Source organism: Schistocerca piceifrons, chromosome 3, assembly GCF_021461385.2.
Source record: "Schistocerca piceifrons isolate TAMUIC-IGC-003096 chromosome 3, iqSchPice1.1, whole genome shotgun sequence".
NCBI classification, from domain to species: Eukaryota; Metazoa; Arthropoda; class Insecta; order Orthoptera; family Acrididae; genus Schistocerca; species Schistocerca piceifrons.
Window position 1 is genome coordinate 614,362,410 of NC_060140.1, and position 13,247 is coordinate 614,375,656.

Genomic DNA, 13,247 nt, shown 5'->3' on the forward strand with positions numbered 1-13,247 from the left:
AGTGGAAAATTATTATTTATTTTGCAAAAGTTCTGAGAAATCACAGGGGCACTTAGTTATGAACTGAACAAGTTATTTCCGGGTTCCTTTCGGAATGTGAAGTTACCTCTTAAGGATAGGATTCGCTACTGAAATTTCTATACAAAGTTTAAGATTGTTATTGACTTGGCAGAATGGCTGAGAGCTGCACCTACTCAACTTGAATAATTATCCGTAAGAATGTTGCTAGGTACGGTCGAGGTTGTCGCGTGTGAAATGCAGTGAAGTGTACTGTTGTGGAGGAAATATGCGGCTCGCAAGAGCTATAGTGCACAATACCGTAAGCTGTGATGACTGCTGTCTGCGCCACTGGCTGCTGACAAATAAGATGACTCTCGTTCTATCTAGATTGACCTTCGCCAATCAAATTCTCCCTACGTCTCAATGAAGGTAAGGACTCCTATTCGCCCTTAGTCTAACTATTGGCGTGGTACACCAGTCAGATAACCAGTCCACTGCGATGCCACTCAAAAATTCGCTTGCAGGTGTTTAACTATAACTCTGTCCGTTCACACAGTACCATAAGTGTGGCGGCCAACACAGTGAACAACGCTTAATCGCAAGGACTCAATATAGAGTCGCACTTCGATTCGCTCTCAACAGAGGTGCTCTCCCAGTGAAATACTGAGGAGAGACTTGTTCCTCGCTCTTTGAGTACACGTACGAGTGCACACATTCTCGTTACATGTTCTCGCTCCAAGAGCAACAACGGAACGGCCCCTCTTCACGCCAGACGTGAAGGGGTACATCTGTCGGTCTCTTCCATTACTCCTTCAGCTCAAGGCGTCAGGAATATCATCTGCCAATCAGCATTGCTCTTCTAAAACGGGAGAATGACGTTTCGTTTAAGGCGACCAATCCGGAAATCTGTAGCATCGGCGATTGGCGTTTGCTGTCTGCCTGTGAAAACCTCTGAAACTGCATGCTATGTTTGTGAAGAATGCGTTGGCTGGGCGCTCCCACACAATGCAGCGGAATTTGATTTTAAGCCGAACATGGGGTCATTCTGCCTTTCACTTGGGCAAATGCTGTCTACTCTTTGGGCAGTCGCCAGCCGACGTAGATAGGTTAACTCGTCCTCTGAAGGGACCAGCCTCCCGGTGTGCGGTCTGCCTCTCCCGACTTAAAAGCTCCTGTGACCGTCGTGTCTGGGATGTGTGTGTGTACGCCAGCCTGTCGTTTACATGAATTCATACAACATTGGCTTTATCTTATCGAGTTTGGGTTCGAATGAAGCGTCTTGATGTGCGGAATATGATTGTGAGGGCGGAATATGTAAGCAATGAAGCCTCACCACGACGTCTTACAACAAGCAGAGTGGACGATGTGAGCTATATGTCCACATGTTGCGGTATTTTAATGACTTGTCATTAGCGGACCAAGTAGAAGTAAATTTTCGCGTACTTGTGTCTTCTTTTTCAATGCGAGGATGAAGTAACACTAAACAAGTTATCAAACGTTTCACTGTCAATCGGCAGAAAGTTGATATAATCATCATTTCCTCTAACAGATTTCCTGTTGTATATTTCTCATTTTAAACCACTCCCTGGACCAGCATCTTGTTTTCTTGTTCTTTAAACAAAGTGACAAAGTCAATGCCAGTACTGCTTTAGTCTGCATTTGTGCCCATTCTCACTACTTCCAAAATACACATAGCGTCTGGGTTGAAGTGAGGTTAAATTGACAAGCATTGTTTGAACGCGTACGGGTTTGCTTGGCAAATCTGTGGCTAGATAACAACGATTTTGTCAGACACGTTTGATCGTTTACGGGCGCCTTTACAATAGTCATAATCAGGGCATGCCCTATTGGCTTCCCGGGCAGACTGCTGGCGAAACGCCGTGACATCATTAGCAATACGGGAAGCGAGAAGCGATAGACGAGAACGTAGCACGTGCATTGTTAGTGCAAGCAAATTCTCAAATCCCTGCGTTGACATAAATAGCATGCAGTTGCTTATTAGCTATTGTTATGGCTGGTCGTTTTGTAGTACAATGAGCAAAGGCAGAAATTATTGTGCTGTTGCTGAATGCAAAAATGCTTCATATAAAACTGCAGATGTCGTTTACCATCGATTTCTGAAAGGTAAGGGAACTACAGCGCAAATGGGTGTCACACTGTAAAAGAAGTGAACCTGTTACTGTGAATAATGCAAAAATTTGTTGAGATTATTTCCTTTCCGAAGTTTATGAAGTGAACAATAAAAAACGAGTTTTTGAGGTTTCCTTTGAAAGGATAATTAAAGGACGATTTTTTGCCCTCACAAAAAATTCCAAATTGGCATCGAGATGCATTCGAGGTTGTCGCGAGCACCAGCAAGGACAACGTATATATAAGTGCCAGACATTCATGCTCTTTAGAAAAACGTTTCTATGTACTATCAGTTTTGGAATTATTCGCACATTTTTTATAGTGTTACCAACGTTTCATTTCTAGAACAACGAGAATCCTATTCTAAAATATTATTAATAAGTAACACGACCATAACATTGCCGATGCGAAAAGAATAGCGAATGCTGTCTGTCTTAAAATTTGTATCTCCAAAGAAAATTAAATTAGATCAGTCGACCGGCAGAGAGATAGTTCTTGACCTAGACGCAACCGTTAAACGCGAAATAGATTAAAAACTAAGATACAACTGCTTAAGAGAGAAAACAACGCTTTGAAAATAAGTAAGAAGGGCATGCAAGCAAAGTATTCGAAGCATATCTTGGAAGTAAATACAAATGCTTCTTATAGATTACATGACTCCTCTGCATTTCGCATCTAAGTGCCTGGCACAGGCTTCATCCAATTACCTTCAAACTATTTCTTTATCATTCCACTCTCAAACAGAGGGCGGGGAAAATGAACACTTAAGTTTTTCCGTGCGAACTCTGACTTCTGTTATTTTACTACGCTGATCATTTCTCCCTGCGTAGGTGGGCGCCAAAATAAAAACATTTTCGCTTTCGATGGAGAATGTTAGTGACGGAAATTACATGAGAAGATCCTGCTGCAACGAAAAATGGTTTTGTGTTAACGATTGCTACACCATTTCGCGTATCATATCCGTGGCAGTCTTTTCCCTATTTGGCGATAATATAAGACGATCTGCCTTGCTTTGAAGTTTTTCGACCTCCTCCGTCAATACTATCAGATGCGGATCGCACACCGGACAGCAGTAATCCAGGAGTGGTCGGACAAGCTTAATGTAAGCCTTCTCTTTAATAGATCTCTTACATTTTCTAGGTGTTCTGCCAATAAATTGCTATCTTTGGTTTGCTTTCCCCACAACATTATTTATGTGATCGTTCCAGATTTAAGTTATTCGTAATTGTAATCCTTAAGTATTTAATTTACAGCCTTTAGATTTGGAGAATGAGATTTTCACTCTGTAGCGGAGTGTGCGCTGATATGAAACTTCCTGGCAGATTAAAACTGTGTGCCCGACCGAGACTCGAACTCGGGACCTTTGCCTTTCGCGGGCAAGTGCTCTACCATCTTTTTTTTTATTATTATTAGTTTGACAGTCATTTGTCTTACTGAACGACAACTGACGTGACTTCTTTGACCAACATAAAAATAGAAAAACTGTTCACATGGAAATCTATCTTTTCGCTCGCGCATACCAAATATACATGCGACTTCTATTAACATACATACGAATACTAAGATATAACACAAAAATCTAATTACAAAGTGTTACTGAATGAGCCTCAGCTTCACAGTGCAGAAACCCTTCAATAACATGTTAAATATAATAATAATTTCCTTATCAAGACACAAAGGAAATAAAGACATTAGTGGCCTGTGGGCATTGATTGATATCAATGGGGCAAGTTTAAAATTTGTGCCAGACAGGGATTCGAACGCAGGTGTGTTGCTTACTTTTTATTTTTTTTTTATTTTTTAGCCAGACGCCTTAACCACTTTTTTTTTAAATTGAACAAACTGAGAGTACATATATATACACAAAGCAACAGTTCTTCAAGGTACCAGTTAAACATATACAAATGAGTGTTAGGTAAACAAATTATTAGATTAACATTAAATACAACAAAATATAACATATCCTGTTATCTTCCTTTTTTTTTAATAGTCTGTATTGAACAAACTAAAATTACATATATATTCACTATGCAAGAGTTCTTTAAGGTACTATTTAAACATATACAAATGACTTAGTTAAACAAAAAAAATATAAAAAACATTAAATACAACAAAATATAACATATTCTGTCTTCTTCCTTTTTTTTTATTTGTTTTTCGGTCGATGCATGAGAACGTGGATAAGGGTGTTGCATCATGTGACAGGTAGACATGGCACACCGCAACTTTGAGGGGGGTCAAGGAAGACGCTGCGGAGATAACCGGCAAAAGTTTGTCGGTAAGATGGTTTTCGGGTGAGGGTGCTATGCGCGGTCGCAACTTTGTACCAGAAGTCAAGGACTGTATGCGGACCACTCTGAAAGAGGTATTCTAAAGTCTGTCCTCGAAACCAGATTAGGGTATGGTGCTTAGCAAGAGGGTAGTGAAGTGTCTGGGGCAACAACAGGAAATCCAGGGATTACCGTCGTTGGCGGGGCACGGAGGTAAAAGCCCACGATTCGTTGGATGAGGAGCCATACGTTTTGTTTCAGGGGGCACATAAGACGGTGCTCGTCGGTGTCTTCGAGCCGACAGTCAGGGCAGAGTGGGGAGGTAGCCAGTTCTATGCGATGAAGTCGACTATTAGTCGGGAATTTGCCATAGACTCAGGGCAGAGTGGGGAGGTAGCCAGTTCTATGAGATGAAGTCGACTATTAGTCGGGAATTTGCCATAGACTAAAACGTACCAGAGTGCAGACACAGACGACGGTAAAAAGGGTGCATGCACACACCCCCAAACCGTTCGCCAGTTAATGTCAGGATGCTGTAGCACCATGGGAACGCAAGGGTTGGACTGCATAAACAAACGATAATAATCTTTAGTACGGGGAGGACGGGTGACGAAGATCGGCCCGAACGTAGTTGAGTTCCATGAAACAGTTGGCGACGTAGTATAATAATGGAGAAATAGGTGCCACGTTGATCGGTGGAGCGAGAGAAGCTGGTCGGAGGATATCTAAGAGACTGCGTGTTAAGGACGGGACCGGCCCCTGCCAGTGCCGCAACAGAGTGTGGACAAAGAGTGCGGAAGATCGTGTCCGCACGTTGACGAGTCTGAGGCCACCTTTTGCAGGAGGCAGTGTTAGAGTGTTGCAGCGGACTTTGAAAAGTGCCCCTGCTGACACGAAATATCCAAAGGCTGATTCGATGCGGCGGCCAAGGAGTAACGGCATTGGGAGGATCTGGGCGACGTGTACCAGTTTAGGGGCGACATACATGTTGACATAGGACACACGTTGGAGTTGGTTTAAGTTGACCGCGGACATGGTGCCGAATCGACTGCAAAAGCCGCCGGTAAGCCAGGGCCACTGTGCCGTGTGTGGAGCTCGTAAATTCGATACCCAAGTAACGAATGGTGGTACTGACTGGGAGTGGGGTCGGCACCATAGCAGGGAGGCCGCGCCCAATGTGCATCATAGTCGATTTACGGACATTAAGAATGCTACCAGAAAGCCGTCCATACTGGTGGATCCATTGGATGGCGTCATTGAGTTCCGTGGAGGAGCAGGTGAGAAAGAGGAGGTCGTCCGCATAAGCCCTGCAGTGAAAGGTGTAGTCACGCAAAGTGAGACCCTGGAGTATAGAGGTAAGACCAGTGATGAGGGGCTCAAGTGCAATGTCATATAGTAAAGTAGACATAGGGCATCCTTGACGCATAGAGCGGCGTATAGGAATCGGTCCTACAAGCCTCCCATTGACTTGTACCATCGAGACCGCGGGAAGTAGTAACCGGCGAATGGCATCGACAAAAAGTAATGGGAACCCCATACGTGTCGCCACCATGAGGAGGAATGGGTGTCGAACGCGATCAAAGGCACTCGTGAAATCGACGGATACCAGTGCTGCACGAAGGCGACAAACTGACGCCAGTGCGATGAGGTCACGGCATTCTCCTAGGGCTGTTTGTAAGGTGGCCTCACAACCACGTGCAGTCTGCTCCGGTGAAAGAACCGTAGGTAAGACGGTGCGTATGCGCGCTGCTAAGAGGCGTGCGTAGATTTTGTAGTCTGCATTCAGTAGTGTAAGGGGGCGATATGCAGAGACATGAGACCCTCCCTTCGACTTAGGCACAGGTAGAAGAATGCCAGTGACGAATTCAGGTGGAATTGGGAAGGACGGAGTAAAGAGTTCCCGAAGCATTTCCGTCCAGCGAGGAAGCATTAACGTGGTGAACGCCCGGTAAAACTCAACTGGGAGACCATCTGGTCCTGATGATTTGTTCTTGGCCCCTTTGTTGATCGCATTTACCACCTCTTCTGCGGTGATTGCAGACATCATGGACGTTGACTCCGCTACGGTGAGAGTCCGATCAGGGGAAGGACGGAGATCATCAGGAACTGGCGCTGCCATCATTTCATCATCATAAAATTGGCGATAATGTTCAGCAAAGGCAGACAGCACTGCCGCCTGTGTTGTGTGGTGAACACCATCGGTGGTAGTGATGTTGGGGACGAAAAGTCGACGTCGACGACTATGGTCGGATGCGGCATGGATTGTGGATGGGGTTTCATCGTGGAGGAGGTCTTGTCGTCGGGAACGCACCACAACACCATGCAGTCGTCCACGTTGGAGAGAGAGAAGACGAGCTTTAGTACGCTGTCGTTCCCTATGGGTGTCAGGCGATGGAGGGAGCGCATCGAGCTCACGGAGGACGGCGTAGTGAAAATTTGTGGTGTCTCGATGCCATGCTGCTGCTTCCTTGCCATATTGCATGAAGACCTTTCTGATCGCAGGTTTGGCACATTTGAGCCAACAATGGAACGTGGATGTGTACTGCGGGAGACGTCTTTCGCAAGACGCCCATGTAGTGGCAATACATTGTCGGCAGTGTGGATCATTAAGGAGGGAGGTATTAAGCTTCCAGTAACCTCTGCTGCGCCACACTGACTGAGGTGGCAGAGCCAGGGAGCAAATGACGGCGCAGTGGTCCGAAAAGGCAAGGGGCCATCGTTCAGCTTGGGCGACTTCATTGCCAAGGTGGGCAGATACATAAAACCGGTCCAGTCTGCTCGCAGAATGTGCTGTATAATGGGTAAAACCGGGGGTATTGCCATGAATTTTCTCCCAAACGTCCACTAGATGAAAATCTTCGATTAAGGTGAGCAGCGCCGGGCATGGCGAATAACCAGGCATTTGGTCCTGCGGATGGAGGACGCAGTTGAAATCGCCTCCCATGATAAGGCGATCATAGCGTCCAGAAAACAGGGGCGCCACGTCATGTCCGAAGAAAGTGGACCGCTGCTGACGGTTCGTGGAGCCAGACGGAGCGTAGATATTGATGACGCGCGTGTGGGATTCCTTCGCGTATGTAGAAAGCCACTCCACGCCCTGATTGATCACATGTGGACGTGTATGAGTCGTAGCCGTAGACTGGTGGTAGCGTGGCAACACGTACTTCCTGAAGAAGGGCGACGTCGATGTCAGAGGCCCGAAGCATGTCACAGAGGAGTTGCAGCTTGGGTGCAGTGCCGATCATGTTGATGTTCAGTGTGGCGAACCGGTACGTTTGTTTCAGTGATGGTGGACGCGCATTTACCATCACCAAGGGAAGTATGAAGAGGGCACCGACAGGAAGTCCCGTCCCATCAGCTGCAGTGCCTCGCTTTTGATGTTAACAGGCAGTCTTGTCCGGCGGAGGCAATTCATCCGGAGGAGGGGGCGTATCTTCCACAACGTCGTCGGTCCATGCTCTTGTGCCGTGGGTCTGTCCAATGTCCATGGGAATTGTGTCGTGGTGGGAGAGATCTGGAGTAGTCGGCGGGGAGACAGGCGTCTCAACCTGCGCACCGTTCGTTACATTGTGCTTGGCGACCTCCATGGTGGTCCCGTCCTGCGAAACGTCTTGTTCATCGTGAAAGTTGTCCGCCAACCTTTGCGTGGAAATGTCGCCTGGTTGGGTGTCGTCTTCGTCGTCTTGGGTGGCGACGCTCTGAGAGCCCGTCTACGTGGCGAGCGTTGTTTGCGCATGTGTTCCTCAGTGTCGGACGACGGCAAGGAGGAGCGTCGACCTGGTTCGAAGGCGTCGGTGGGCACAATGAAATTGTCAAACAGGTGTTGTGAAGAAGTACTGTTCTCCTCAGCGTCCGGTGTGGGAGCCTGTTCGGCGGCAAGGTTGTCAGGTGGGACGCCCGCACCGTCCATAGGTGACTGGGACGGTGGGACGGGCCGATCGGAAGGAGCGGGCGACGGACTGGACGAAACAGTAGACGTGGCAAGAGCCGCTGCGTAAGTGACCGGTAGGGCGGTCATCGTGGGTGTGACGGACGCTTCCGACAACGGGAGCTGCGCGACACGTCGTTGAATGCATTCAGACCGTAGGTGACCTCCTTTCCCGCAACCGGAACAGGTCCGAGGTTGGCCGTCGTACATTATAATGGCACGGCAGCCTCCGATACGTAGATAGGAAGGCACGTGTTTCTGCAACTCGATGCGGACCTGTCTAACACCGTTTAAAGCGGGATAGGTTTGAAATTGTACCCATCGTTCGGCAACATGTTCCAGAACGTTGCCATAGGGACGGAGCGTCTCGATGATGACGTCTGCAGGTAGTTCGAACGGCAGTTCGAAGATCCTTATCGTCCGTGTGCCGAGACCTGCGTGATCGACGGTAACGGGTCCGACGTTGCCGTCGGAATGGCAGAGGCGCAGTCCCCGTTTTGCCTCTTGAAGCACCTTGTCGCACGCTGCATCGTTGATCATTTTGACGTAGACGGTACTGCTAACTATGGACAAGTGGATACCAATTAGATCCGTTGGTGGTATTTTAACTTCATCGCGTATAAATCGTTCTACCTCCAGGGCCTTGGGTCGGGCGAAGTCGGAACAAAAGTTGAAACGTAATGTCTTCTTCCGATAGTTGTGCGCCATGGTGGTCTAGAAGGGAAAACGGCACTTAACAGCGGCCGAAGTCTCCGATACCTCCAGCTTGTCTTTCACCTTTAGCCCACAGACGCTTGAGTCAGTCACGACCTTGGACACACCTGTAAATATGTCTTCCCCCGCGAAATCCAGCTTTTGTCCCTCTTCCGGCCAGCAGGTAGACGGAGCGCGCTCGGTCCTACAGGCGGCCACAATGAGACGGACCGGTTCGGGCGGCGGGCTCTTTGTGGCCCACGCGAACGCTCAGTCGCTAACGGCTCACTTCGACGAGTTCTGTGACCTGTTCTGCCAATCGCTGTTCCATATTATCCTCGTCTCTGAAACTTGGTTGAAACCAAACATTTCTTCCGACGCTATCCGAATCACTGGTTACTCTCTCCTAAGGGCAGATCGTGAAACACGACGCGGGGGTGGTGTGGGTGCCTATATTCGCTCTGATCTGAGACCTACTATACTATGCACATCGGATGCAAAGGGCGAAGGAGAAGCAGAGTTCTTGTTTTTCGAAATAAATACATCATATCAGAAACTGCTAATGGAGTAATCTATAAACCTCCAAACGTCGGTGCTATGTCCTCCTTTCAGTCTGCCCTGTCCTCGCTCGTGACACTGTATGAACACATAATCATTATGGGCGACACAAACATCGACTTACAGTTAAAATCTCCCTCTGCAGAAAAACTTAGGAGACTGTTCCACTCCAATGATATGAGTTTAACACCGCTGGACCCAACTCATCACACGCCACACAGCCATACACTCATAGATATAATAGCAACAAAGCGACCAGATAAAATAATTCGCGCCAATCAGACATCCGCTCCAGGACTCTCTGCTCATGACGTGATTTTCTTAAATTACTCAGTACATACTACCAAAGAAAAATCTCACCTGGTAACCTACAGAAACCTAAAAAATGTTAACCATGACGCTCTTCAAAAGGATTGCTCAGACATCCTTTGGCATGATATAAGCAATGAACCGACTTTAGACGGAAAAATTCGGGAATTATGTCGCAAAATTATTGCACTGTATGATAAACATGCTCCTCAACGCACTGTCAAGGTAAAGAGAGCTCCCGCTCCGTGGCTCACCACTGCATTACGCCAGTTAATGAATGAACGTGATGCTGCACATAGGGCCTTCAAGCGTAACCCAACTCCTGAGGCGTACGAAGCTTATAGGAAACTCCGAAATAGAACCAAGCAAAGCGTGAGGAATGCCAAAATCAGACATGCCCGCTCTGTCGTATGCGGCATATCAAAACCTGCTGCACTGTGGAAAAAGCTGCGCAGTTTTGGTATAGGGAAGCGAAGATCTGACGCTGTTTATCAAGCGTCTGCAGAAGAATTAAACGATTTCTGCTCAACAGCCGTAAACTGCCACGCAGCGACAAATTACCAGCCCCAAGATATCAATCTCTCGAGAGACAAGTTTTTCCTAAAACATGTCACTACCGGCACAGTACACAAGGCAATTATGAGAATCTCTTCCGAGGCAGTAGGAAATGATGGAGTGAGCATTGGCATGATTAAGAACGTCGTAAACACTATTACTCCAGTTATCACAGACATCTTCAACCTGTCTCTTGTCAGTAGTACATATCCTACTGAGTGGAAGCAAAGCTTAATTCAACCTATACCCAAGACTGACAACCCTAAGTCGCCAGGTGACTACAGGCCGATCAGCATACTTCCTGCGATATCTAAAGCCTTAGAATACATCGTCCATGAACAGCTGACGGATTACCTCAAAACTCATAACATCCACGACAAATATCAGTCAGGCTTTCGAAAGCACCATAGTACAGCAACCGCATTAATCAAAGTAACCGATGACATTAAACATGCTATGGACAGACGTGAAGCTACCATCCTAACACTGCTTGACTTTAGCAAGGCTTTTGATACGGTTGACTTTGATATATTACTAATTAAAATGAAGCAGCTGAATTTCTCAAACAGCGCAATACACTGGTTCGACAGCTACCTCAAAAACAGAAGCCAACAAGTCATTTGTGGGTCGGAAAAGTCATCATGGAAAAACGTGCGCTCTGGAGTTCCCCAAGGCTCTGTCCTTGGTCCATTACTCTTCTCACTGTACATTAATGATATTTCTTCAGTGATTCACTCCTGCAACTACCATCTATATGCCGACGACATCCAACTGTACATAAGTGCAAGCCCCAAGAACATTGCTGACGCAGTAGCGAGTATGAACGCAGATCTTTGCTCTGTTTCTCGATGGGCACAGAACCTAGGTCTGAAACTAAACCCCAAAAAATCCCAGGTCATACTTATATCTCATCCAAAGTTAATCAGTCGGTACTTTCGCGAAACAGTCACTCAAATACTCCTCAATGGTACCCAACTACCATACCAAAAAACAGTAAAAGACCTTGGAATAATCTTGGATGAACACCTAAACTGGGAAGAACAAACAGTCACAGCTTGCCGGAAATCGCTCTCCTCCCTACATGCAATTCAAAAATTTAGAAAAATATTTCCAACCCATGTTAAACAAAAATTAGTCCAAACACTAGTCTTGCCTAATCTTTACTACTGTGATGTAGTTCAACATGGCACAAATAATGAAAATTCGAGATGCCTAGAGCTAGTGATGAATGCTTGTGTTAGATACGTATGCAACATACGGTTGTATGATCATATCAGTCCTTCATACTCCCAGCTAGTTTGGATACGCCCACATAAGGCACGCGATCTCCACACGATGTGCTTACTTCATCGATTTCTTAGCCACTGGTGCCCCCAATACTTATCTTCTCACATTAAACACCTATCATCATTCCACAACCGCAATACCAGATCGGATACGTCTAGCATCTTGGCTGTACCTTCACATAACACAAAATCTTTCTCCGTGTCATTCTCCATCTCAGCCATACGACTATGGAACGCGCTCCCCTGTGATCTGCGTCTTATCCAAAACCACTCAACATTCAAGAGGGAACTTAAGACTTACATATTAGGGACGGTATAGCCACCATTGTTGTGCCCCCCCCTCATCTTTTTCTTTCTCCTCTCCATCATAGCTTCGAATTTTACCATTCTACTTCTCTTCCTCTAACCTATCTACCTCTCCTATATCTCTTTCACCCCATTCCATCGTCTTATGTCTCTGCTTGATGAGAATAACTCACAAGCTGCAAGAATATAACGAGAAAATTCCCAACTAGCAATAGGACTGACACTCATAAAAGAAAAATATGTTTACTTTCATATACATAGTCATTATTATTATTATTATTATTATCATTATTATTATTATTTTTATTATTCTTGATTGTTATAATTATTTTTTGATTGTTATAATTATCATTGTACTACTTTTATAATCTCTATTTTTTTTTCTTTAACATTAATACTGTATAACATGTTATATGTCCTAATTTTCTGTAGACACTGAAATTTGTTGAATCTGAGTATGCCTGGTTAGGTGTAAGAGAGGGCCTGAAGGTCCTAATCTTGCCAGGTAAAATAAATGCATAAATAAATAAATAAACACAAAACACACGGTGCGCGCCTCGCCCGCAGCGCTCTGGCGCGTGACCGCGTCGCAGCACTGCCGGCGGCAGACTGTTAATCAGGTTTAGTTTGTAATGTGGGAGTGAGCTCCACGTGGGACCCGAAGCACGGACCCAACGGGGGTGCCCGGCATGCACCACATGCCAGGGCAGAGGTGGGCCATCTAAGCTACCGAAGCACGACTCACGCCCGGTCCCTACAGCTTTACTTCTGCCAGTATCTCGTCTCCCACCTTCCAAACTTTACAGAAGCTCTCCTGCGAAACTTGCAGAACTGTGGGGAGCGGGCGTGAGTCGTGCTTCGGTAGCTCAGATGGTAGAGCACTTACCCGCGGAAGGCAAAGGTACCGAGTTCGAGTCTCGGTCGGGCACACAATTTTAATCTGCCATGAAGTTTCAGCCTTTAGATTTGTGTGATGTATCATGTAACCGAAATTTAGCGAATTTCTTTTATTACTCAACTGCATGACTTCGTAGTTTTCATTATTTAGAGTCAGTTGTCTGTTTTTTTCTGCAGTAAAAGAAGAAATTAGACAATGTTTCACACCATGTGAGATTACATTGACAGTTCCTTGGGTACAGTCTCAGAGAAACTTCTTCCGGATTCATATTACATCACCGGCAATGATTGGATCTCCGTAATATCCTTCAATTG

At 46.1% G+C, this 13,247-nt stretch overlaps 1 protein-coding gene across 1 annotated transcript in view; it reads right to left on the reverse strand.

Annotated features, from left to right (window-relative positions):
• The window catches only part of LOC124789818, a 274,122-nt gene that overhangs the window by 45,035 nt on the left and 215,840 nt on the right, over positions 1-13,247 (reverse strand). The gene's annotated exons all lie outside the window — the stretch shown is intronic.